At 42.4% G+C, this 25,261-nt stretch overlaps 1 protein-coding gene across 2 annotated transcripts in view; it reads left to right on the forward strand.

Annotated features, from left to right (window-relative positions):
• The window catches only part of Igf1r (insulin like growth factor 1 receptor), a 279,402-nt gene that overhangs the window by 70,166 nt on the left and 183,975 nt on the right, over window positions 1-25,261 (forward strand). The gene's annotated exons all lie outside the window — the stretch shown is intronic.

Genomic DNA, 25,261 nt, shown 5'->3' on the forward strand with positions numbered 1-25,261 from the left:
GTTTTTTTTCAATGTTATAGCGCACAGTAACTGAGGGAACGTTTAGTTGCGTTGCACATACTTATTAGGGGCTAGTTGTTTTGCCATATAAATCATCTGTCCGTGTAATAATTAACCTCGAAGAATGAATGGCATTTAAAGCACGATTCAATTTTCCCCTCGTTTGACTTTGGTTACTTTGTTCTGTGTTCTTTTTCCCAGGACGTTTTTCAAAGGTTGGGATTGACAGTTTAATCATCATTGATACTGCCCCCATGGGTTTACTGAGAGTGTCTAGAGCTCCTCCACTCTGTGGCCAGATGTGGAGTTTCTTCATCAGGGAAGTGTCTTCTGGGGAGAACTGGGCGTTGGCTCAGTTGTGTCCCCCTTTCCTGAAGGTCGCTGTGGATATGTCAGAGGACAGAGCCTCCTTTCAGCTCAGCACTGCTTCTCTTACTTCTGAACCCCAGGGTAATAATTAAAGGTATCTATGTTCTCTCCCTAGTTAGAGGCATCTAGGTTAGAGACTCATAAATAGGAGTGGCCCAGTTGGTCCAGGGTTTGAATTAAAACATTGGGAAGTATGGTTGGTTGGTTGGCAGTGACAGTCAGCAGTGTGTTTGCCCACGGCGGAGATGTTGGTTCCACTTGTTGACTAGAATTACTTGCCTCGGGGAAGCCCAGCTTTACTTAGCCAAAGGATAGCGTGTGAGCAGTCACGTTCCTCCCAGTCCCCACACCCCCTTCACTGGGTCCTCTGCGTGCTGCATCTGTTTCTCACAAACGTTTGCTGGTTGGCAGGCGTGGATGAAAGCACAGTTTTTACTTGTGACAAACACTCTTGTCTGAAGGTCCGTGATACTGTAATTAGAAATTCATGTGCTCACAGGGGCCAAGCACTATACTTGGCTCTGTGAGCCTGAATGAGAGTAGACATAGCAGTTCTGCTGCTGGGGAGTCCTGGCCTGGTGGAGAGGCTGATAGGTGAACAAATGGCACTGCCCTGTGCTCTTTTTAATACTAGAGCAGCAGGCCTCAGAAGGCCGGGAGAAGGGACAGGCTGGTGTAGAGAGGGCACAGAAAGGCACACTCAAAGTATGCAGAGAAGTTTGCAGGGATTGAGGGATTGGAAGGGATGGTGGAGATGAGTGGACAAAGAGAGAATGTAAAGGTCAGGCATTGTGGAGAGATACCAGCAAGGATGAGTGTGAGATTGTTGCTGGAAACTGCCTGTGTGCCTGCACATGGAAGCCTTACGTTCTAGACAGGGACTGAGAATCAGGGGAGTGCCGCAACTTACCTGTGTTCTACAACAGTTCTGGGATAGTCACCCAAGGAAGGAGAGGAAGCTGCACTGCCAGGAAGTAAGTGAGCTGGGATGGATGACTAAGGACCAACAGGAAGAAACGGACTGACCACCAGTGCACTTGGGATTGGAGAAAGGTAGAGATAGAGCAGAGCAGGAGACAGAAAGAACAACTGTTGGCATGTTGTTTGGGGATCTTCTGTGTGTGCAGGCTGAGCTGGTATAGAAACACAGAGATAGGAAGGAGACTTTGGACACTAGATTTGGAGCCACCTCAGTGACCTCTCCAGGGGGTCTTAGTCAACTTTTTGCTCCTGTCTTAGTTCCTCTTCTATTGCTGTGAAGAGACACTATGACCAAGGCAGCTGATAATAGAAAGCATTTAGTTGAGTACTTGCATACAGTTTCAGAAAGTTAGTCCATGGTCACGGAGGAAAGTGGACAGGCAGGGCACTGGAGATAAAGCGGAGAGCTTATATCCTTATTCAAAGGCAGGAGGCAGAGAGAGACTGAGACCAGGCCTGGCTTGGGCTTTTGAAACTTCAGATACTACCTCCTTCTATAATACCACACCTCCAAAGCCTTCCCAGATAGTTCCACCAACTAGGGACCAAACATTCAAATAGGAACCTATGGGGCTCATTCTCATTCAAACCAAAATGCTTGCTGCAACAAATACTTGAGGACAAATCAACATGTGAATAGAAAACATTTGTTTTGGCTTACAGTTTGAACGTTTGGGTCTGTGGTTAGGGAACACTTGTGTTTTAGACCCATGGGAGGGAAGCTCAGCACAGTGGGAGTGCTGGGGGAGGTAGAGCTGATGACATGGCCAAAAAGTGTGACAAGAAGGGAGAGAGGTTCAGATTCTGCCATCCCTTCCTGGGTACGTCTCAGTGACCTGAAGACTCCACATTAGCTCATACCTTTAAAAATTTCAATCTCTATGGCCCAAATCCATCATGCTGCTTCCATGGGCAGAAAAAGGAGTGGTGCAGAAAGGCCCAGTTATCTTGTTAGGCTTGGAGGAGAAGAAGGAACACGAGGAGCAACACTTGCAGAGAGAGAAATCTTTCTTTGGGATCCTGTAATGCCCTTGCCCATCCTTCTGGAGTGTCAAGGAATAGATCCTCCCCAAAACCCTTCGGCTTCTTCTGGTAAGGGCAATCTGAACTACCCATTGGGAATTCAAGCACAGCACCCCCTATTCTTGATCCTTCATAAGGCAAGATGTGAGGAGTTCATGCTTCCTGAAATCACTGTGATGGGGACCTCAAACAATCTACCCAATGGTGTCTTTGAGAGGCAAAGCCTAGGGTTGGTACTATTTATATTCCGTCTTCTCTTTCTTTTATTTATTGTCAAGTCCTAGGTGCAGATAATGTTCTTTTGATCTGCTAACAGGCAGGGCCAGCACCAGGTTGATATTACACTCAGGGGAGCTCCTCACAAACACACTGCAGAGGTAACAGAAGTGTGCAATTTGGCAATTAACATGAGCCCACCTCGCGGGGCCCTTAGACACCTGCTGTCTCTGTCAGTAGGTTTCAATGTTTAGATTCAGGAAGCAGTGCATCAAATTCACATTAACTATGCTACTGCTTCTGTCTTAAGCGTTAGTCCTGTTGGGATTTCTTTGGATTTTGTTTTTTGGGGTTTTTGTTTGTTTGTTTGGGTTTTTTTGTTTTTTGTTTGTTTGGTTTTTTTTTTTTTTTTTTTTTTTTTTTTTTTTTTTTTTTTTTTGTAAAGGTTTCCTGCAATGGGAAGAACACTTGGGTTTTGTGGGTAAGCATGATGATATCAGGTGTTCCCCATCTGGTCATCTTGCTCAGATACGTTAGCCTAAAGTTATAGGGCTTGCCACACTTGTATTCTTCCTTTACATGTTTCCTCAGTATCAGGCATAAACAAGGCATTTTTAAACCTCGAAGCATTGAGTCTTGGTATTTTTCTTTGTGCTTTTTGCCTCCATTTCACTTGGAAGCACAGGGAGAAAATGTAGATTGTCCACTATCCTGTGCTCGCACTCAGGACTGCCCGGAAAGGCATGTGAATTTACATCTCTACAGATACATAAAGTGACATTAATTTAACAGTAAAGTCAACAACCCCAAACCTGTGTCACTTTGGGCTTGGTGGAATGCTAACAGCAATTTAAAACTAAAACCGAAAAGAGAACTTGGTAAATACACACCTGTTGTGGATTAATCGGTGACTGTTACTCTGAACATTAACTGCTCTTTGTATCCAAGGGTCCAGGAGGTCGGTGGGAAGTAAAGCACATTGGCTCCTTCTGAGTCATGACAACTTCAGGGGGGCAGAACATTGTTTTCTTAGTGCAGTTTGCCTTTTTTAAAAAGTTGTTTTTAATTAAATAGTTCCCTTAAGACAGAGACAAGTGTATAGGGTGAACAGTTCCTACAGCCTGTGTGTAGATGTGTGTGGAAGGCTGCCTTTCACTGCTGCTCCTGAGAGTGGGTTCTGAGGACTCCAGATAGCAGAGTTGATTGGCTGTAGCCGGTCTTCGGTCTTCACCTTGGGTTCCAGAGTCTGGGGAGCTGTTCACTGAAATGCTCCCATGCACGATTGCCCTCCTGCACCATGAGAAGCAGCTGCCCCAAGTCTCATCTATTACTGTGAGTCCAAGTAGGAGGCTGCAGGCCTGTTGGACATGCGTTGCATGAAGAAAACTTATTTCATCTGGTTTATGTGAAAAGTACACTGGGTCTTGCTTAATGGCAGAGTCTGGACACAGTCTTCAAGAGGTCAGGGGGTCTCCATGCTCCTGCCTGCCTATCTGTGTTGGCTTCATTTCTAGGATCCACATAGGAGCGGAAGGCTCGGTGGCAGCATCTATCTTCTGCCCCCTTTAACATAGGGTGCTGTACCTAAAGCAAGGGCTCTGTTCTGATAGCAGAAGCAACTTTCTAGGTCTCGCTCTATGGCCATTCCTTCCACCCATGTGTTCTAGAGATTGTCCAGTGCAGGCCATGGGGTCCCCAGCCTCAGAGAGAGGATGAGGACAAAATGGTTCTCTTGAGGAAACATGGGGTTCTGAACAAGGTAAAGAGGATTGCCAGATTTAAAAACAAAGAACAACAACAAAGGCCACCCATCTTACACAGTTAGGCCATTCAGGGTGTGAGGGAATCCCATTAAGAATATGAAAACATTGGAAGGGTAGACCCCTGCCTGAGATTCATTTCTCTGAGTGACACTGTGTTAGGGAATGAGACACTTAAACTGGTACCTAGAAATAGGCAATCCCAGGACCCATGTGCAGCTTCTGGCTTCCCTCTCTTTCTCTCTATGCTGTGATGCCCTCTGCCCTGGAAGCAGTTCTGTATTGCCACAATGGTATTGAGCAGGCATATCAAATTAAAAACTTTTGGGATCACTCACCAAAATGGTTTCCTGTATAGTACTCCCCTGAGGGGGCATTACAGTAGTTAGACATCCATTTCATTGATCTATTGTTTTTATTAAAAGAAGGGGGCAAAAAAAAACCCTTCAACCAAGGGAGGAAGTGCAGCCAGCTGCCTGAAGAACAGACAAGATGGGAGATGATATTTTGATTACATTAATCCGTATCCTGTTCATTCACTTTGCTTCTGTCGCTGCTGCTGGTGAAGTTACTAATGTGAACTAATTACATTTGCTCTGAAAAGCCAGAGTTTTTAATGCATCTCAGCAAGAAAGGTTAATATTATCAATTTAACAGCATGAATGAAGCATTGTGTGTGTTGAACTTGAACTGTCCTAAGAGCTTGGAGAATAAAAAGCAAGTCTCTCTGATAACTCACCAGATAAACAGTTATGGCTGAGATCTGGGCAGTGTGTTCGTCTTGTCTTTAAGGTTTATTGAGATGGTAAGTGGTTAGTATTGGATGCAAGAAGACTTCGAGTGCTTTCCCAATCGATGGAGGCATTTTAAAGAGAACAGCCCACCCCACCCTTAGATGCTAACAGGCTTCTTTCAAAGAATCAGCAGCTTACAGAAAAGATACTTTAAAAGTAAGTCATTTCTCTGGCACAAACACAGTGCCTGAAGAAGGTGTTTTGGAAAGTAGAATGTTCTGGGAGGGCCCCTCATCTACAGGGACTGAAATTGCCCTGTCCTCTTGCCCTTGCACATGGCACTTCAACGATCCCTGATGTTTAATTATTTCCTGCTTTCATGTGACTCACTCAGCAGCAAACAATGAGAACGGGAACAGCCTGCCATCACCCTTTCACCCCTGTCTTGGGAACCACAGTGCAGCTCTCTCTGGTCTGTATCCAGCAGGGTGCTGAAGTGTTTGACCAGTGACATTTCGGTGGCCAGTTGGTTCCTCAGTGTCTTTCAGTGTAGAGATTAGGAACTGACAGAGGACTTGGATCTTTGCATGTGTTCTGCCTGGGACAGCATGTCTCTTGCCTGAGAGTAGAGGAGTAAGCTGATAGGAGATTCCTGGGTGGGATCTATCCAAAAGGGTGGGCTGAGTCACAGCACTCTGCTTGAAATCTGATAGATAAATCACGTGGGGTCCTCTGCCTGAAAAAGTCTTGTGGCACGGCTGCTCTTAAAGGGTATTGTGAGTGGGAACACCAAATTAACAACTCTCAAGTTCATTCAAGATTGGGAGTATTCAATTTTAAAAAGTTACCTTGTTCCTCCCTTTTTCCCCTCACCCCATTTTAGAATGATGAAAAGTAGCTTTTAGAATGACACCCCTAATTCCCAATAGCCCAGCCTCTAGAGACAGCCTCTGAAGATCTAAGAGGCTAAAGTGGGCAGAAGTCAGGAGCAGACTTTGAGGAGGTATGGGTGGAAGGAGTTAGAAAGTTCTGTGGCCTTGTTCAGTGTTTCGTGTCAGCCCTTCAGGCTTATGTCACAGACCTTTGTTGACAGGGAAGGATCAGCGTGTGCCTTTGACGTCTGTCATAAGAGTAACAGAGTTCCTGTCCTCTCTGGAGTTCCTGCTCCTTTGTTTATGAAAACCTGTCACTCCTATTTGGATGATGATCTACGCAGTTTTCACAGTGCTGGGTCATGCTCTCGTGTATGGAACAAAGTCCCATGACAATTGGTCAGTTCCCATCTGAATATGTCAGGGAGCCTGTGATAGAAGAAACTGAGAAAGCAGTACAGCTGTTCCTTTACCTGGATAACATAGTTTGTCCAACAGTTTGATCTCTTTGTATATTAGTAAGGTTCTCTGGCATCACAGAACTTAAACAGAATATATCTATATATTAAGGGAATTTATTGTGATGACTTACAGTATGTAGTCCAATCAACCCAACAATGGTCAGCTGTGAAGGGGAAGTCCAAGAATCTAGTAATTGCTCAGTCCCACAAGGTTAGTTGTTTGAGCTGGTCTTCTGTAGAAGTACGTTCCGACAGATGTGCTGGCAAGTAAGTGTAAGCAGTCAAAGAAGAGTGAATCTTCCTTCTTCCAATGCCCTTATGTAGGCCTTCAGCAGAAGATGTGGCACACATTAAAGGTATGTACCACCACACCTGGATTTGGAGCTGCTTTGTCCTAGGCTGACCTTGAACTCAGAGATCTGCCTCAGTCTCCTGGGATTAAAAGTGTATGGTACTTTGCCTGGGCCTAAGCTTTTCATGGCCACTGTGCCTCAAGATCTCCATGTCAAGATCCAGGTCAAAAACAGGTGTCTTCTAGCCTCCAGATCTGGATCACAGGTGTGCCTTTCATTTCTCATTGTAGTTCATTCCAGATGAAACTTTGACAACCAGAAATAGCCATCACACTTTGTAAGGTCAGATGATGGTCTCTGACTAAGTAGGAATCAGAATGACCAATGAATCTGGTACTCTGTTCAGATGTATGCTGTTCCATTGCAAATTGAGCTTGCCGAATGGTGGGGAGATGTCATGCTGACAGATGGTTAGAACTGGTATACAGGCCTCTTCAGGGATGAGTGAGTTGGCAGTTTGTCCCATAGAGCTTTAGTCCTGAGATACATACTGTTACGTATGCTTATCACTACTTTATAAACACTGTTGTACCCTACCTCTTCCAGGATTTTTGTGGGTAAACCTAACTAACATTCATAATTGGATGGATTTACCCATTAAAGTTATAAAAGACCAAATTATCAGGAAATTCAACTTTGGACATTGTACCTAACCTTGAACATTTTCTTGAATCTCACCTCACAGTGTATGGTTTTTTCCCCAGAGTCCTTGCTTGATCTTTTCTGCAGCCTGTTAGGTATGTGTGGTTAACCACAGTTCCTGGTGAAGACCATGCTTCAAAGTCTTAACTAAAGGTTTTGCGGCTTCTAAAATGGCCATATTTGGGTCCTCATGCCTTCCCAACTTAAACTACAGAGACACAAAGATGTGAAGTAGAAGAAGGACAAAACCCAGAGGTCTGACAGCTCCAGCACTGCCATGGTACCAAGCTCGGGCGTAGGCCTGGGGGATTAAAGAAAGACTCAGACACTGGTCATACGTTATGAAAGAATGCCAAAGCTTTTACTGGGCAGATTCAATATATACACCCAGCCAGGGAAGGAAAAACACAAACTCAGGAAAAAACAGGAACTCAACTGGGGGTCAATAGGATGTCAAGTGTAAATTCCCTTCCTGGGGCACCATGCCTTAGTCAGGATGTTTTGATCTTAGAGGAACCTCAGAGTGTTGCTTAGTAGACAGTAGCATATGGAAAGTCTCAGCCAGGGCATAGCAGCCCTTCAGGGTCCTACAGAGATCTAACGTATAAAGTACATTTCCCACAAATTCTAGTTTACTTTATTTGGGAAAAAAAAAAACAGTTGTAACTTTGTGTGTGATATTGACATGGTCGCTGTGTTTGTAGTGGCTCTGCCATTGGCCAGAGTGAATCACACTCTTCATGGATCTTAAGAGTTCACTTCAGTGAATGCTTTACTCAACTGTGCCGAACATCCAGGAAAATGGTGACAGCCCATGGACACACCTGTATTTTGTGATGTGATGACCCATAGGGTACCTTCCCTCGTCCCTGGCAAGGGTCTTATCTGAGGGACTCAATTGCTTGGCTCTGTAGTGCAGTCTTATAGGCATGAGGCATACATCAGTTTGTTTTGTTTTTTTTTTTTTCCCCATCTCCTTCAAAGTGATACTTCTGCAATTTTTCATAGCTGAAGCTTAACTGGGTATTTATTCTAAAAAGAATGGTAAATGATTAGACATTATGTTTTCTGGTACCAAATAGAAGATCCTTGGTGGCTATTAGCACCAACTGACAAAAATTTGTCTTTTGAATCTGTATCATACATACAATGTGTGTATGAAATAGAAGATGATCTGTGGAAAATGATACTCTAGCTAAAAGAAAATATTAACCTTAGAACAAGAAATCTAATCTGCTCACTCAGAGGAGCACTGTGGCCGCGCCTGGACTCTGCTTAGCGCCTCTGCTCTGTGCTTTGATGCAGGACAAGGTTTCACAGTGCTGTGAAGAATCCTGGCTGTGGAAGTCAGCCCAAGCCTGGGCATTATTTTACTGAAAACAATTTTGACTCATTATTTACTTTAGAAAATAAGAGCATTGTGGCCAAAGCTTTGGGTTAATAACCTTGATGGTGTAAAATACCTTAGCATTCCAGCCTTTGTTTTGCTTGGCATGTGGTTTTGCCCCAGTTTTACACACCCGTGTATGCACACGATCAATGCATCCCTACATTCAAGGGCTTATTAGTGCTCTTTTTTTTTTTTTTTTTTCAATCTTCCTTTTGGAGAATGTCATGGCCATGGTTAGTAAGATGATGAGTGGGACCAAGAAGAAAAGCAAGCTAGAAGCATTTAGCAAACAGGTTAAATGTCTGAAACGATAGAGATGAAGGGAAAAAGAAAGGAAGGAAGGAAGGAAGGAAGGAAGGAAGGAAGGAAAAAAAAAAGAAAGAAAGAAAGACCCAATAAACAGGAAGCCAAAACAAAGGTAAAAAGAACTCACCCCTGAAAGCTGAGTTCAGAATTTGCAGTAGCCATGCTGACATGCTATGGTAGAAGCTGAGAGGGTTTTGTGGTTAGTTGTGTGTGACATAGAAATCGATGTGCCTGAGAGCAGTGGGATTTCAACTTTGGAGGATAAAAGTTCAACAGAGGGAAGTGTGCTATATACAATTAAGATATGGCTGTCTGTATCTGCAGGGATAAGATTTGGTTAGCTATATTTTGAAGGTAGGGGGAAAGGTGGCTAGTAAAATGTCTGCCCTGGAGGCTCATGTAGGGGCTGCTCCTGTGAAGGCCTTGTGGAGCTCCCCTTGCAAAAACAGAGCACTCTGTCTAGGAAACACTTCTTCCCACTCCCTGCCATTCTGTGCAGTCTCCCCCCCTACTGTCTGTAAGGGATCATCTCTAAGGAGATAGAGTGAAACTTCATTATGTTGAAGAACCCAGTTTGCTGGAAGCATTGTATTCCAGGAGAGGGTCCTGTGGGTTCGCAAATCTTACTTGACTATATTTGTGGTCCTAAAAACTGTCATAGCTAGAAATACCAGAGTGGTACTTAATAATATTTTATGTTATTAACAAAAATTCACACTTTGATTAGTTAGTTCGAACTTGTATGTAAGAGGTAGGTCTTACTGTTGTCCTGCCTGGTAGGATGGTTATCCATGATAATTTGTCACCTGTCATTCTAATGCTACATAGCAGAGAAAGGATTGTAGGAATTCTGTACCATGAAGACATGGTCTGCACTTGAGATAAACAGGCTTTCCATAGATTCAGCATTACACAGTGTGTCTGCATATTAAGATACCACACGAAGCTGGGTATGGCAGCACGTGCCTTTACTCCCAGCACAGAGAAGCCCATACCATTAAGGCCAGCCTGGGCTACAGACCAAAGACAAGAATAAAAAAAAGATACAAAAATATCACATGGTGCTTTATAAACATTGAGTTAAATTTTTCAAAAGTATACTTTGTAGATTTCAGTGGAATGTAACATTTCTAAGCTTTGTAGAGTATTTCTTTTAGGTAAATTATTGCCAGAAATTCCTGTTTTCCTTGTCACTAAGCTGTCTCTTTGTAAATCTTGGGATATGGCTTCACTGTTCTTTTTCCTGGACATTTCTGATGGCTATTCCTGGTTGTCAACCTGACTACATCTGGAATAAACAGGAAAAAGCAAAACAAAACAAATGAAAACCACCAGTAAACCCCATTGCCTCTTCAGTTTTTAACATTTCCTGAAATTGTCAGGATGCTGTTTGTGGAAATGACTTTCTTCCAGGGTGGAGTAAGTTGCTTCCCACATGGACCCTGTGCCGTTCAGTCTTGGACACTGCCGTTCAGTTCTGCAACTTGGTTTGCACCTGGTTTTGTTGTTGTTTTCTTTTTTAGCAAGCAACAAAAAATCACTCTGTGAGTCTTTTTCCCAGGTATCCAGAGGGCCATGTTGAAAAACAGTAGTCTGAGCAAAACTGCCCCTCCCCCAGCATTAGTGGCATAGACTCTGGGACTGGAAGAGCAAAGGGGCAGACATGCCAGGCCTCCTAGTCTTTTGTGTCTCCAGCTATAAGGATGGCTGAAGGTTGTAGATTTTCTCAGGACAGATGGCAAGATTCATCAAGAAATAAAAGCAGAGATAGGAAAAATGGTTCAGAGGGTAAAGGCACTTGCCACCAAGCACCCAAGGAAACATGTTTATGTCAATAATGATTCCATAATTAGTAGTTAGTTTTAGTTTTAAAAACAAACAAACAAACAAAAAACCCTCTTCTTCCAATGACACATATTCCAACCTTGGAAAACAGAACAAATTAGGTAGATTTAAAAAAAAAAGAGAGAGAGAATTTTAAAAATCGTTTGTTTTTGATGTGATTTAGAAATGTAAACACAAGAAACCATGTTTCCATGACACTGATACATCAAGTTATTACAATGTACTTTTGCGGTCACTGGAATTATCTTGTCCTTTAGAGTAGCACTGGCTTGGTGATTCATTCATGTCCTTTCATTGGCATGTTCATTTTGCCAGTCAGATAAAAGCCAGCCTTCCTCAAGGACTTGCAAGAAATGGGTTTTCTGTCCCCAGGAGTCATTTACTTGTTTCCAGCAGAAGGGACACGGCTCCAAGTGCCCACTGGGCTCTGTGGAATCCTCATAAGTATGCAAGGAGCATAGTGAAGAGACTGCCCACATGACTGCTCTGTTTTTAGGGTGAAGTGGGTTTTTTTTGTTTTGTTTTTTTGTTTTTTGTTTTTTTGTTTTGTTTTGTTTTTGTGGGTAAGAGAGATACTATCTAGAGGCATCTGGAAGAGTTGTCTGGAGAGAGAGGTAGGGGGAGGCAGACAGACAGACAGAGACCAGGGCTATCTGCTAGAGAGACATGAGAACAAGATAGAACAGTGGCCACAGTGAGATAGTAAGAGATAGTGGAGGCAGGACCAAAACAAGGCCTTGCCCTTATGTAGAGAACAAAGGGGTATCTGGAAGGAGGGAGGGCTGGGGAGGTGAATAGGGCCAGCATGGTAGTAGGATGATTTTGAGATATACAACAAATGCTTACAGGTAGGAACCAAGGGAGCCTGGAGACCAGCACTGGCTTTATTTTGCAACCATGGGTATATGTCAGTGGAGAGCCCTGTTCCTTCTGCTGAAAGCAAGTAAATGACTCTTTTAAGGACAGAAAACTCATTTCTTGCAAGTTCTTGAGGAAGGCTGGCTTTTATCTGACTGCCAGAAATCCTTCTGTAGTCCAACTTGGGCTCCTTCCTAGGAATATGGGCTGCCTGCAACCTAACATTGAGTGATCTTAATTATGCTGGAGAACCCAGTTTGCTGAAGGTATTTTATATTTCAGGAGAGACACGTGTTATAAGACAGCTTTATCAAACCAGCCATACATTAACAGGACATTGCTAGAGGCATGGTGGTGTAAGACCCAGCAGGAAAAGAAATGTGTGTACAGGACCTGTAATGGAACAATTTGGGCCACATAGGATTCCAGAAGTCACAATGAGGGTTGTGTTAACAGTAGGAACAATTATAAATTGGGAGGTTGATGTAAAATATTAAGGTGATGTGGTAAAAGGGGGAGGGGAACATGGTATTTGCATGAACAAATTCACTCTAGCCATCACGTGAATAATAGTGGGGTGGCCAATTAGAACTTCATCGGAGTAGACAAGGTGGAGGGTGACATTAACATGGATCCATGGTGGAGTCAGATGGCTGACTGTAGGGAGGTCAGGTTAAACAGGCCTCTCAGAGGTGATCAAGGATAATATCTAGGTTCCAAGTACGTGTGATGCCTCTGTCACTGTCCCCCTCCCCCAAACAGAGACCAGATAGTGAGTGAGGAGGGCCAGTATAAATTTTTTTAAGGCAACTCTGAGTAAGAAAACATCGGTGCTCAGAGGGCAGTGGTCCATGTGGTGGTGTGTAAAAGCAGAAACAGGTGAAAAGACAATACCTTGGGTGGAGCAGAAGGAGGGTCATCTTTTAATGGCTAGGGAGAGGAAAATGAGTTGTGAAGGCCATAGAGTAGGCCATAGAGTAGGTCAAGGGTAGAGAGGAGGCAGTGCCAACAGCCAAAGAGAGAAATGGAGACCTCCATAGGATGACTTGAGGGCTAGACCTGAGATCCAGTGAGTAGGATGATGGGGGCAATGTAGCCCTGGAATGGAAGAGGATGGGGAGGTGAGGAGCTTTAGGAGGGCAGGAAAACATGCTTGAGCCTGGGATGTGCAGAAGGCCAGAGTGCAGCTCCTTTCTTTAGAGAATGGAACGTGGCAAAACATGCAGGAAGGATTCGAACCCTAGAGCAGACCAAAGCACAGAGACAACCATAGCTCTTAGAAGAGAAAGGACAGATAGTCCGTTAAAGCCCATAGCAATGTAACTAATCTGTTTTTTTTTTTTTTTTTTTAATAGAGAGGGGGCATTTTCTATGAATGACCTGTATAGTTTTCTCATTTCTATGAGTAAAAGGCACCAATCTCTTCATTTTGAAGAGGGGGACATAGAACCTTAGAGAAGCTAGGAAATCTGCTGGGGCATGAACCAGGTGATCAGACATGGAATCCCAAATGCTTTCTGCATGTGCTGTCTCTGCTCACTGCTGGTATTGAAGTATTGGCCTGTACTGTGACCAATATGGCCGAGATTAACAGTCTAATGATCTTAGCACAATAATATCTTAACATGAACTTAATGTTTTAGAGGGTAGTTACATTTTAATAGCTTTTTTTCTAGTAATATTAATTAGATAGGAGGATGAAGTTAAAAGTTTCTCAAGTAAAGCAGCAGTACCTGTACTGATTTGCTTGGTTAAGTCCTTCACATGAATTTCTACAGAAATCACATGAGTTCATTTTTGTGTGATCACACTATGTCACTAGCTACTCCTAATTGGAGCTGAGGACTTGTCAGCATGACCCAATGTGATCTGACTCCTCTGGTGACCCCAGTCTGTTCCCCTGTGGTCAGTGAATGTTAGATGAGGGAGCAGGGAAGTGCTGAGTGAGGGTCTGCCTCATGTCTGAACCATTTTCCCTGGATTCCTTCTGCCAGCTTTCTTTCCACTCACTTGACATGAGAAAGGATATTGGAACTGGCTATGACCAGGTCCTGGAAGTGGGGAGCAGCCTAGTTCTCTGGTATTATGGTGTCCTGAGAATTAAGGACCTGCCCACCACTCTTTGAAGAATTGCAGGTGCTGTGTAAAGATGGCAGTCTGAAAGTACTGGTGGTATTAACTCACCTCTGAGAAACTTTTTCATGTTTTGATTCTTAGAACACACTGTGTTCTCAGGATTTTGAGGAAACAAGAACTCCAATGCATTGCTGTGGGCCATATAAAATGCTTCAGCCTTCACGGAAGGCAAATTGGCACAATCATGGTCATTTATAATTGTATGTAACCTTCCTCGAGGAGGTTCCACTTCAGGAGATTTATCTCAGAAACACACCTGCGTGTGTATGGACTGCAGTAGCGTTTGTGGTAGTAACCAGTTAGAGGCAGCTCACTTGTCCATCAGCAGCAGGGGACTGGTTAATGCACAAAGATAAGTGCATGGAATGGACTGTGTAGTGCACCTCAACACAGCCTAAGGACACCCTGGTCCTGGTGTGAATAGATCCCCAGGATACTAAGCAGAAAAGCCAAGGTGTACTTTGTAAACTTGAAGAAGAGACGAGGCTGCTTACATTTTTGGTTGTATTTGTGTAGACACCAAGAAAATGACACACACTGTGTAGCACATGGAGTAGGTGAGGAGCAAACTAGAGCCAGGAGGAGGCTTCGTGTTCATTTTTGTCTTGTTTTTAAGACTGCTGTGTAGTAAACGTCCCTGCTGTGCTATATCCTGGTTAGGTTTTGGGGGCTGTGGAATGTGCAATAGGTTGGTACAAGACCATTTTCTAGCAGTCTGGGTGCAAAAATGGAGAGTGAGAGCAACCAGCTCTTGAGTAGATTTCTTTTTATATGGCTGGTGTTTTTTCCTCTCATCCACATAATAACCAGGCCTGGCCCTGCTTAGCTCCCTAGGTGAGACGAGACTGGGCATGTTTAGGGTAGTATGGCTGTAATAGACTGCAGGGTGTTTCCCCAAAAAAACACCTGTCAGCCCCTGCTGTACCTCATGTCTACAGTCATGCATGTTTCTCTGTAGAGGGCAAGGAGCATTTCCAGACAGGGTGTCTTTCCCATCTCCTTGTCAGTCGTAGGCTTAAGAATTAAATATGCCCTTAGGAGTTTAAGAACTTGCATTTTTGTTGTTGGAGAACAGAGGCCCCTAGGTGAAGAATTCAAGGGCCTTGGTGGGTGTGTCATGCTACTTATTTCTTTTTACCTGTTTTGGCACTTGGATGTTGTCAGGGTTTTTTTTTGTTTTGTTTTTTGTTTTTCACTAATTAGGATTTGTAGTTCACTAATTAGGAACTCTTTGAACATTGATTTGGAGCTGGTTTATTCTTTCACCCTATCTTTTGTTTCAAATCTGTTCTTTCTTGAACAACAAACTTGTAATTCACTAGGTATATGTGGATCCTTATCATTAATTCAGTTTATCATTCATTAAACCCTTTAATGCCAGATGTTCAGGAGATGGTGTGAGTTTAGGGTATTGGAAATTGAAGGTGGCAAACTTCAACAGTTTCCTCCTCACACTACACACCTATCAGTTTCTGTTTATTTACATCTTGTCAATAATTTAGTTATTGAATGTCCCCTAAAGGTCTCTGCAAGAAAGGCTTGGTCCTTTCTGATCCTTTTAAGAGTTGATGGATCTTTTAGGAGGTGTGGTCTAGTGGGAGGTATTTTTTAGGTCATTGAGCCTGTGCCTTACAAGGGGATTATGGGACCCTAGCCCCTTCCTTTTTTGCTTCTTGGTTTGGAGTGGCCACTTTTACCTCTTGCCTTGAATTTATAGCAATCTTCTTGCCTCGGCCTCCTAAGGGTTGGGATCCCAGGCATGTGATCTCATGATTGACGCCACTGTGACTGGTCTTAATCTCTGATGTTTTTGTGTTTTGCTATTAGGGAACTGGATTATGCTTCCACATGTACCCTTTTCAGTATCTTCAGCTTCTAAGTGTAATTATCAGCAAGAACACGTATGATGAGAACATAGAAGCCAGTTATCCTTTCACTCACTGTAAAATGTGAGAATTACACTGTCTGTGACAGACTCTATTGGTAACTCAACACTGCGTGTGCTGAACCATTTTCATCATTTGCCCCGCCCGAAACTCCTGATCATCCTGCCCCCACCTCCCAAGTGTGCCACATGCCCAGTTTGCAGTTGTGTCTTAAACATTTGCCTTGCTGTTGGTTCTTGGTGACACAGACTGCTTTGGGTCACTCTGACATTTAATCAGATTGAACAGCTGGCTTGTGGAGAATGCTTAACAGGTATTCCTAGTCACCCAAGCAAGAGATTTCAGCAGGATTCATTGATTCATTTCTTAAGACCTCTTCTCTGTTTTATTTTGCCTTTTAATTTTTTAAAAAATTTTTTAAGAGTTCATTTAGCCAGTGTGGCCTTGCTCATTATTTACTAATGAACAGTTACAAATTGTTTGTATGTTTTTGTAATTAGGATGTGATCGCAATCGCCTACCAGATGAGCTGACACTGTAATGACATGAAGTCAGCAACAATTACGCCTAACAGGAAAATTAATTATGTATTCCTATCATCCCATATTTTGTCTAAGAGATTAGATTTGGCTGCTAGCAGACTGCCTGGGTGGGCACAGCATGGTATAACACCTTTTCCTTGTGGCTGGAGCAGCTAACAAGAGTGCTCTCTGTGTCATCTGGGGACATCTTTGATCACTTTGGTTTTTTTTGTTTTTTTTTTTTTTTTTTGTTTTGTTTTGTTTTTTTAAGCTTTTGATTCTAAATGGCTATTTTATATCCTAACCTCTTAGTGAGTAAAAGTGCCTATTCACTCTCAGTCTCAAAGGAGCCATCTTTTGTCTCTCCTTTCCTTCCTTATGAGGGACACAAAGCTCAGAATGGATTGCTGATAACAGCACTACCCTTTTGATACAGGTATGTTCATTCTTACATCTTGGATCCACAGAACTCATTCGTTCCTCTCTGGTGCACAACAGTTAACAGTAGCAGCAGTCCAAGCTACAGGCAGGGACTGAAGAAGCTGAACACCACCTGGCAGGCAGCAGAGTCAAACACCTGGCTGTGTGTCCTGGAGTCTCTTGGTCTGAGGGTCTGAGCAGGCTGCTCTGCTGGCCTGCTTGCCTCCTGGTACCTAAAGGTTTTGTGAGCCACAGACAAGCAGCTGGCTCTCTTATACAGGTACAGCAGGCCTAAGAGGCACCCCAGGATGATCTAGCGAATTTCTCATCCCCTGGATACAAAGCTGATTCTCTGAGACATTTTGAGATTGGACCAGAGGCAGAGCTGGTGCCACAGAGGCAAATGCTCTGATCCTATATGGCATTCTGGCTGTTGGCCTTTGATTTTATTTTCTTCTCTTCTGTTTAAGAAGTAAAACTTGATAAGCATGAAGGGACAGTGCTGTATCACTCTAACTCAAAAGTCTGAGGGAAGAAGCCATAGCCAAGTCTTATAATTACATTGCTAAGAGCACTGGGGGACATACTACTGTAGATTTAAAAAGTACATTAAAATATATTTTTGAAAATCATACAGTTGAGTCTCTGATAGTTCAACAGCATTTATTTCCTGGCGTTTCAAAGCGTTTCTGTGCCATGAATTCCATATTAATCTTGTTTTTAAAGTTATGTGGGATGAAGATTCCACAATCTACTCCCTGTATGTACTTGGGCATTGACGTCATTAATTGTTGGATGGTGGCAACATTGTTGCACCTTAATCTTTATTTTGAATTATTTGTGTGGAATTTTATTTGTTTCCATTTTAATTCTTACTTTTGTCCTCTAAGATCAGGTTTGTGAGTTTTTAAAAAAGAAAGAAAGAAAGAGAGAGAGAGAGAGAGAGAGAGAGAGAGAGAGAGAGAGAGAGAAAGCAAGCAAGCAAGCAATAAATAAATTAAAGTTCTTTCCCCATATGGTCAGGGTCACAATTTATTCTCTGACTGGTGCTTCTGAATGCTATGTGAGAGATGTCATGCTGGCTCTGTGACAAATTCCCCATGCATGAGATGAAATAAGGGGATCCTTTAGACTGGCGCTTCAGTTCTACTTGCTTCTTCACCTTTGCCCTCCAAGCCCATGTTCTGCATAAAATTTTTGTATACACTCTTGACTGTTTGTCTTCTATATTTGTAGTGTCCCTCAGTTGGCTTCTGTGTTCATTTACCTGGGAATTGCACTGGGCTCTGTGCTTTTAACTGTCTTCCCTGTAGAATTGTGTACACTGTTGGTTCTTTGGGTACTGAGCTGAGGAGCCCCAGACCCGTTGAGATGACTGCACAGACAGGTCTCAGTAGTGGCTTTCTCAGGCATCTGCTCCCCCTGTCAGTCAGTGATTTCATTCATTTGTAGACTGTTGGCATTTATGGTTATTTCCTTAACCCAAACCATGTCAGTTTTGTATAAAAACAGGACATAAAACTAGTAAAGCTCAGGGCATAGGGCTGCTGTCTGTGGAACTGTTTACAGTGAAATCCTTTTCATAGTAATAGTTAGAACTTAAGTGTTATCCTCTAAACATATCTCAGGTGAGTTGTATAGCACAGGCTAGTGATAGATATAAAACAGATTGTTTTGAATTATTAGAAGTTTTTCAGTGACAGTGGCAAAGTGATAGACATAAAACAGATTGTTTTGAATTATTAGAAGTTATTCAGTGACAGTGGCAATATTTCAGAAGAAAAAGTTAATGGAGCAGAAATTCAGGTGAGATCAGGGATGTGTTTAGGGCCAGAGAACCAGGGGGAATGTCTGTCTGTCTCTGTCTCTCTGTCTCTCTCTCTCTCTCTCTCTCTCTCTCTCTCTCTCTCTCACACACACACACACACACACACACACACACACACACACACACACACACAGCTCTTTTGGCTTATTTCATCTAGTTTTAAACTTATCTGCGGAGAGATAGAGAAGAATTCCCTGGTAGCCAAACCATAGTGAATTAATGTTCCTCACAGATGGTTTTATTTCCTTGTATGATATTATTTGGATCACAAAGCACATAGCTTGGAAAACGTGAGCAGGGAGGCCTTTCTGCTCTAGAGCAGTGATAACTTCAGGATAGCCAGATGTTTTGTTTCTTCTTGCTCTTGAGTTTGTCTTTCTTAAAAGGATTTAGTTGCTGGATATTGTTGGACCCTTTCACTTTTGGGACAGTATCTGCTTGATGCTGTGATGTTTTTGTCATTTTAAAACACCCGTCATTTCTCAAGGAAGCCTTGGCTTCCCTCTGATAGGAATTTAAAGCCATTTATAATGTATAACTTAACTCCTTATCATCTCTGTTGATGCTTACCTTCTTCTTATTTTGTTCTTAATTAATAATATCTCAGCACGTTACGTTGGATCAGTATCAGGAGACAGAGGTGACTATGCAAGGACATTTTTTCCTTTAAAGAAAAAAGGAAGTAGCATGAGTTTCATTGTGGTTTCTGTTTCCATTCCATTCTTGCCCTGGAGCAGCCTGAAGCTTTGGATGTAGAGGGTTCCTTTAGTGCCTCCTGTGCCCTTTCTCATCAAGTCATCTCCAGGAAGTCCCTGGTCCCTGCCAGCAGTCTGCCTGTAAGTACTGAGAGAAGTTGCTGTTTCTAAAGTACCAAGTAGAAGCTGAGGGTTTGTGGGATGGTTGTGATAAGGTTCAGGGAGACCCTGGACCACCGACACCTTCAGCTCACCTTTGGCTGCCTCAGGCTGGGAGCTGCAGTAGTACTGGAAGGAACCACCCAAACACCCCACTGTATTTGGAAGCAGCACACTCCAGGGATGTAGCTGCTGACAGACAAGGCCTTGGAAACGCACAGTGGAGAAGTTGAATTCCTTCTTTCTGCTATCCTTTTTTAGAGGAATGAGCTAATAATAAAATATATTAGTAATGACTGGGTTCAAGATTAGGTGTAAACATTTCATCCTTACACAACAGGCCAGTGAGGACTGACCATCATCATTCCCTTCCCATAGGCTAAGTGTAGTCAGGACTGAAATCCAAGTTGACCTGAAGCTAGCCATCACAGGGTGTTTCCTGCCTCCCCTTCTGATACATAATCTATAAGGTGTTTGTTTTCAATTGTTGTATGCCTATGAGGTACTCTGTATATATGCATGTATCTAGCAACCAGTCAGTCATTAGCTATTTATGCAAGTGCAGGTATATCTGGTCCCTTTAAAATTTTTGTTTACATGGGCCTGTAATCCCAGCATGTGGGGAACTTGATGATGGCTGAAAGCTGGAGCCCATCCAAGGATGCATGACAAGACCTGTCTCAGAAAAACAGAGCAAAGTAAATAAAAACTTACACTTGTGAGCACACACACACACAGACACAGACACAGACACACACACACACACTTTAGTACTTCAGGTGATCTGGGGGTGTGATTAAGTGGTAGAGGTCTTGGATTATCATACGTGAAGCCCAGGGTTTCATCTAAGCACTGTGTGTGCTAGGAAGTGGGCAATAATACATAGATGGAAAACATACTGCCCTGAGTCTCTATTTTCCTCTCAGCATGTAGAAATACATACATATGCCCAATATGGGTTTAGTTTTTTTTTTTTTTTGAAAGGAAGATCATGATATGGTATAAAGAATAGTTCTTACAATGTTTTGTATAATTTTAATTAATTTTTCTTGATGTATAGATCACTTGTCAGTTGTAAATATTTAAATAAGATTTTAAATTATAGAAGTTCACAATATGAATGATTTTTAATTAGCTATCTTATATCAATGTGCAAACATCATTATTGCTCCTAAACAAGATGATATTAAATTTTCTTGTAAATGACTACATACTCAACCTTGTTTGTTTACTGGTGCTTTTGTGTTTGTAGATAAGGGTACCCACTGTACTGCTCCTGGCTCAAATAAAAACCCTTCTGTGTTTAAGCAATGAACACTCTTAAGTTTTAGTAAATAACAGTTTATTCCATTTAAGGCCTGGTGTATTCACTCTTGTTCTAATTTTAATTGAAAGGAGCTGATGCATTTTATTAAATGTTGTTTAACACAATATAGTTGTGAGCTTTTGCTTTTATTTGTGGCATAATAAATTATATTGATTAGATTTTCCAATACTGAGTCATCTCTGCATTCCTGAATAAACCCTAAATGTTGCTAATATTTAATGTTTTATAATAGCAGTTTTGAGATGGGTTTGTAATTTTTACTATTTTGCTTTTAAGGTTATATTTTTTCATATGATTTAAAAAGAATTTCATTTTTTCCTAGAATCTAGAATTATTTATATAATATAGAAAATATCTAACTTTTAAATACTAACTGTAGCAAACTACAGGATTCTGAGAGAGTAACACATGTTTAATTACTGAGCCCTCCTTCAGCCTCTTGAATCTTTCTAAGGTTTCTCTGTGCAGCCCTGGCTGTCTGGACCTTGCCCTGTAGACCAGGCTGGTCTTGAAATCAGAGGTCCACCTGCCTCTGTCTCCTGAGTGCTGGAATTAGAAGCCCTTGCTGCCACCGACCAAATCTTCCAAAACTGTTTTAAAGAAAAGGTTGTGTGGCACAGGCTAGAATGTAGGCTACGGGTTGTAGCTTGAAGACAGTGAATTGGAGGTGAGCATGGCTGCAGAGTGAGATACTGTTTCAAAAATCATAAAGGGCAAGGAAAAGTGCTTCTGAATGTATTGGAGTGGTGTTTTTTGTTGTTGTTGTTTCCTGGGTAATCAGTTTATCTCAAGTTTAAGACCATTTCCCAGAGTTAGTGCACTTGCACTATTGTCATTAATACCCATGCCATATATGATAATATCCCTTCCTCTGATAGTATCCAGTTCCTCATTAACACTTGGGCTTTTGCTCTTTCTAGATCAAGATTTATAGAGGGTTACGTGACTTGCTGTCATTAAAGTACTAGTTACACTAACCTTTTAGTTATCTTGTTTTTTTATTTTAGTGGGTAACCTGTTTAAAAGTCACTGTTACATTACTTTTGACTGAAGTTTATCAAACTGACCATCCATCTTGCTTCCCAAAACAGTGGCATCCAAGCAGAAAGTTTTTGAGAAGGAGGGCAGCTTTACTCATTTATTTCAGAGTCACCATGTGTCGGTTATTTTCTAGGTGTCTTGTAATTAAGGTACCTGCTTGGCCTTTGATCCTGAGGTTGCTTAGACGTTTGTGGCCAAGTTTCTGTTTACCTTTTGATATTTTGTTATGATCTCTACATGTATCTCTGAAACCTCTGAGGGAACTTACTGAGGTTGACTTGAGTCCAAGAACACAGTTAATTTTTAAACCAAGTCAGTTTTTTTGTTTTTTGTTTTTAAATAGAGGTTTCATTTTTGTGTTTAGTAAATCAGACTCAGCTGGTTGCATCATTGTCAAGTCCTTGTGTGTTGTTAACTGTCAGATGGAGAAGAATGTTAAAGTATCTAATTGTGTGATTTTCGCCTTGAGAGTGCATTTAAACATACATTTACTTATGCGCGCGTGCGTGTGTGTGTGTGACAGGTATGTGCACTGTGTTCATGTTTGACACCCATGGAAGTATGGAAGTCAAAAGAAGATATGGGGTCCCCTGGAACTGTAGCCAGGTGGTAAACCAACATGTGGGTGTTGGAAACTAACTCCTCATCCTCTGCAGAGCAGCAAGTGCTCGGAACTGCAGAGCCAACCCTCCAGCCCCTCCCGAGTCTCATGTACAGCATCCCTCTTTGTCAGGTTTGACCCTGGGCACTTCTTACTCACCAGTTGCCACATTTGTTTGCTTTTCTCTGTGACTTCAGCTCTTCATTTGGCACCTTTCTTGTTTCTTGTTTTGTGTAAATCTCAGGTTTGTTTTAAGGAGAGCTGGGTCATCTCTTTCCCCCAGGTTGACAATTTTGTCTTTGAATTGAAGATTCTGCCTTTCTGTGCAGACTGTGATAATGTATATATTTTTACACGCCTGTTTTCTAGCTTGTCATACACTTCACTTTCCCTCTGTTGTTTCCTGTCCTGTTAGTGCCTTGCTGTTACAGGTTTTTCCCCCCCTACCCCGAAACAAATGCCAGTATCAAATCACTGACTATCTCTCTATGAGGAGGCTTTACCTGCCAGTCTCTAGTTCCCACCACGTGTACCCCAGGATCTGTCTCCAGACTGATCTTTTTCACTCCTAAATTCGTGTTCTCACTCGTGGATCCTCTCATTGTTTCTCCTTAATCCTCTAGAATATAAATTCAGCACTCAAGAACAGTGGTTTTTTTTTTTTTTCTCCCTGTTCTATTTAAAAGATTAAACTTAAATTCAAGGCAGTGTGTATGTGTGTTCTCACTTTTCTATTTAGGTTCTCCTGTGCAGTCGATTCTTCTTTGATGAGTACCACCCACTGCAGTCCAGCTTGGTCGTTCTGCCCGAGGCCCGTGTGCTGTCTTCAGTGAGTCATGGTTTTTGTTGGCTTGCTGATGGGTCTTCTCAGAAGTCATTCCTGTCTCAAGAAGGGACTGCTAGGTATCAGATGCCTACTCAGGAAACAGATACACTGCCGCAGAGATGCTCTGGGCCCCTAGGATGGGTAGCAGTTTTACTATCCACAGAAGCCCCTCCCTGAGTCACTGGTCATAAGAATGACCAGGGTCTGAGGGTGGCTTCCATTGAGATAGACTTTCATGTCTGTTAACCACAGAGATGTTGAGGCCTGCCAGAGGCTCAAAAGGCCCTAATCCAATGAACTACAGAGAAGTTCTTTAGACCACTTTTCTTGCTACTCCTCCAGAAAGCAGGGTCAAGTATAATTCTTTAGGCCATTGTCTTTTTCATACAATTATATGAGAGTAAATTTCATTTACTCTATTGTGGGATGGAGGCAGAAAAAGGTACAGATGGCTGCTTGCCACTGAATGCCGCATCCAGAGTAATGGCACACTGATGGAGTACAGTTGCTCTCAATTAAGCCTCAGGGAATTGGAGTGCTTATATAAAGGAAGCATGACAGCACACGGTTCTCCTTCAGAAAAGGCTATTTCTTACCAACCAGCACTTTCCTCCTTGTTCCAACATCATTCCATATATACTAATATGTTCTCTCAATGGAATAATTTTTGTTAATAGCATCCATTATGTGTGTGTAGGTGTGTGCACACACACAGGAAGAGGTGGCATTTCCTCCTTTCACAACTGGAAAACATGATGCAGAATGCCTAACCAGCTTGGTTCAAATTGAAGCATTGTTATTGGCATCTTGATGCAGGTGTTTGTGACTTTGAGTCATGTTCTAATTATGCAAAGTGGCACTCGGGCACCCTAGAAAGGGCTTCGACACTAGGTTACCCTCTGGATGTTCATCATCATTTCAACGACAGTCTTGTTTCTGTGAATTGTTTTAGATTATTTTATATATTTTCCGATTTCTTGGTAGCTGTGGGGTTGCATGCCAAAGCACCCCTGTGATTTAGTTTGATGTGGAAAAATACCAGACCCCTGCACAGTAGAAGTCTCCCCTTCTCTCTCTGTCTGATGCACATGTCTTTTATTGCAGCGGGGTACTATAGAAATAGCTTATGTCCTTGCAAAATTGCCAGCACAAGTAAGGGCCTGGAAATTGTTGCTATGCACGTATGCCACCAGATTTATTAACCCCTTCCATGACGACTACAATACTTTAATTTATTCGCCTTTACTGACTTAGTGTGAGTGTTATGTGTATATGTGTGGGCACACATACCAGGGCACACTTGTGGAGAGTAGAGGGCAGTGTTCGCTCCTTCCACAATGTGAGTTGTAAGAATTGAACTTAGGTTATCAGGCTTGGTGCCACTGTCCCAAGACTTTAATATTCTCATTCTCTCTCTCTCTCTCTCTCTCTCTCTCTCTCTCTCTCTCTCTCTCTCTCTGTTGTTGTTGTTGTTGTTGTTGTTGTTGAACTTTTCTGAGTATCTGAAACAGTGTGTTGGGTCTGAATGAATATTTTCATTTTCAAGCGGCTTCTAATTCCTTGATAACGTACTTTGTTGGAATATTGTATCAAATCTAAAAGCTACAAGTGCCTGCAACCTATTAATGAAGGAGCTGTCTGCTCTGGCTCTGTGAGGTTCAGCCACAGTTGGTCAGGCAGGGTATCTTATCCTTGCTAGCTTCTAGTTCTTCTGGCAGTCTAACTGCCTGTCCTACAGTATGTGGAGACTTCTTGGTGTCCAGGATGACCAGTGTCTGGGACAGGATCACTGCCTTTGCTGCCATGTTTTGCTCAGTTATTGCTTGGGAGCACTATCGTTTTCTCTTTTTTAATGAAGCATTAAGGTCCGTTTACACAGTGATAAATAAAGTAATTACTGTAGCTGTGGCATTCTGCCTAAGTCATCTTGAAAACTGAGTGCAAAATCTTTTTAATAGCTCCATAATGGTCTCTTGAAGTGTTACAGATTTTTATAACGATAGCTGTAATA

The sequence above is a fragment of the Arvicanthis niloticus genome, chromosome 1 (genome assembly GCF_011762505.2).
Source record: "Arvicanthis niloticus isolate mArvNil1 chromosome 1, mArvNil1.pat.X, whole genome shotgun sequence".
NCBI classification, from domain to species: domain Eukaryota; kingdom Metazoa; phylum Chordata; class Mammalia; order Rodentia; family Muridae; genus Arvicanthis; species Arvicanthis niloticus.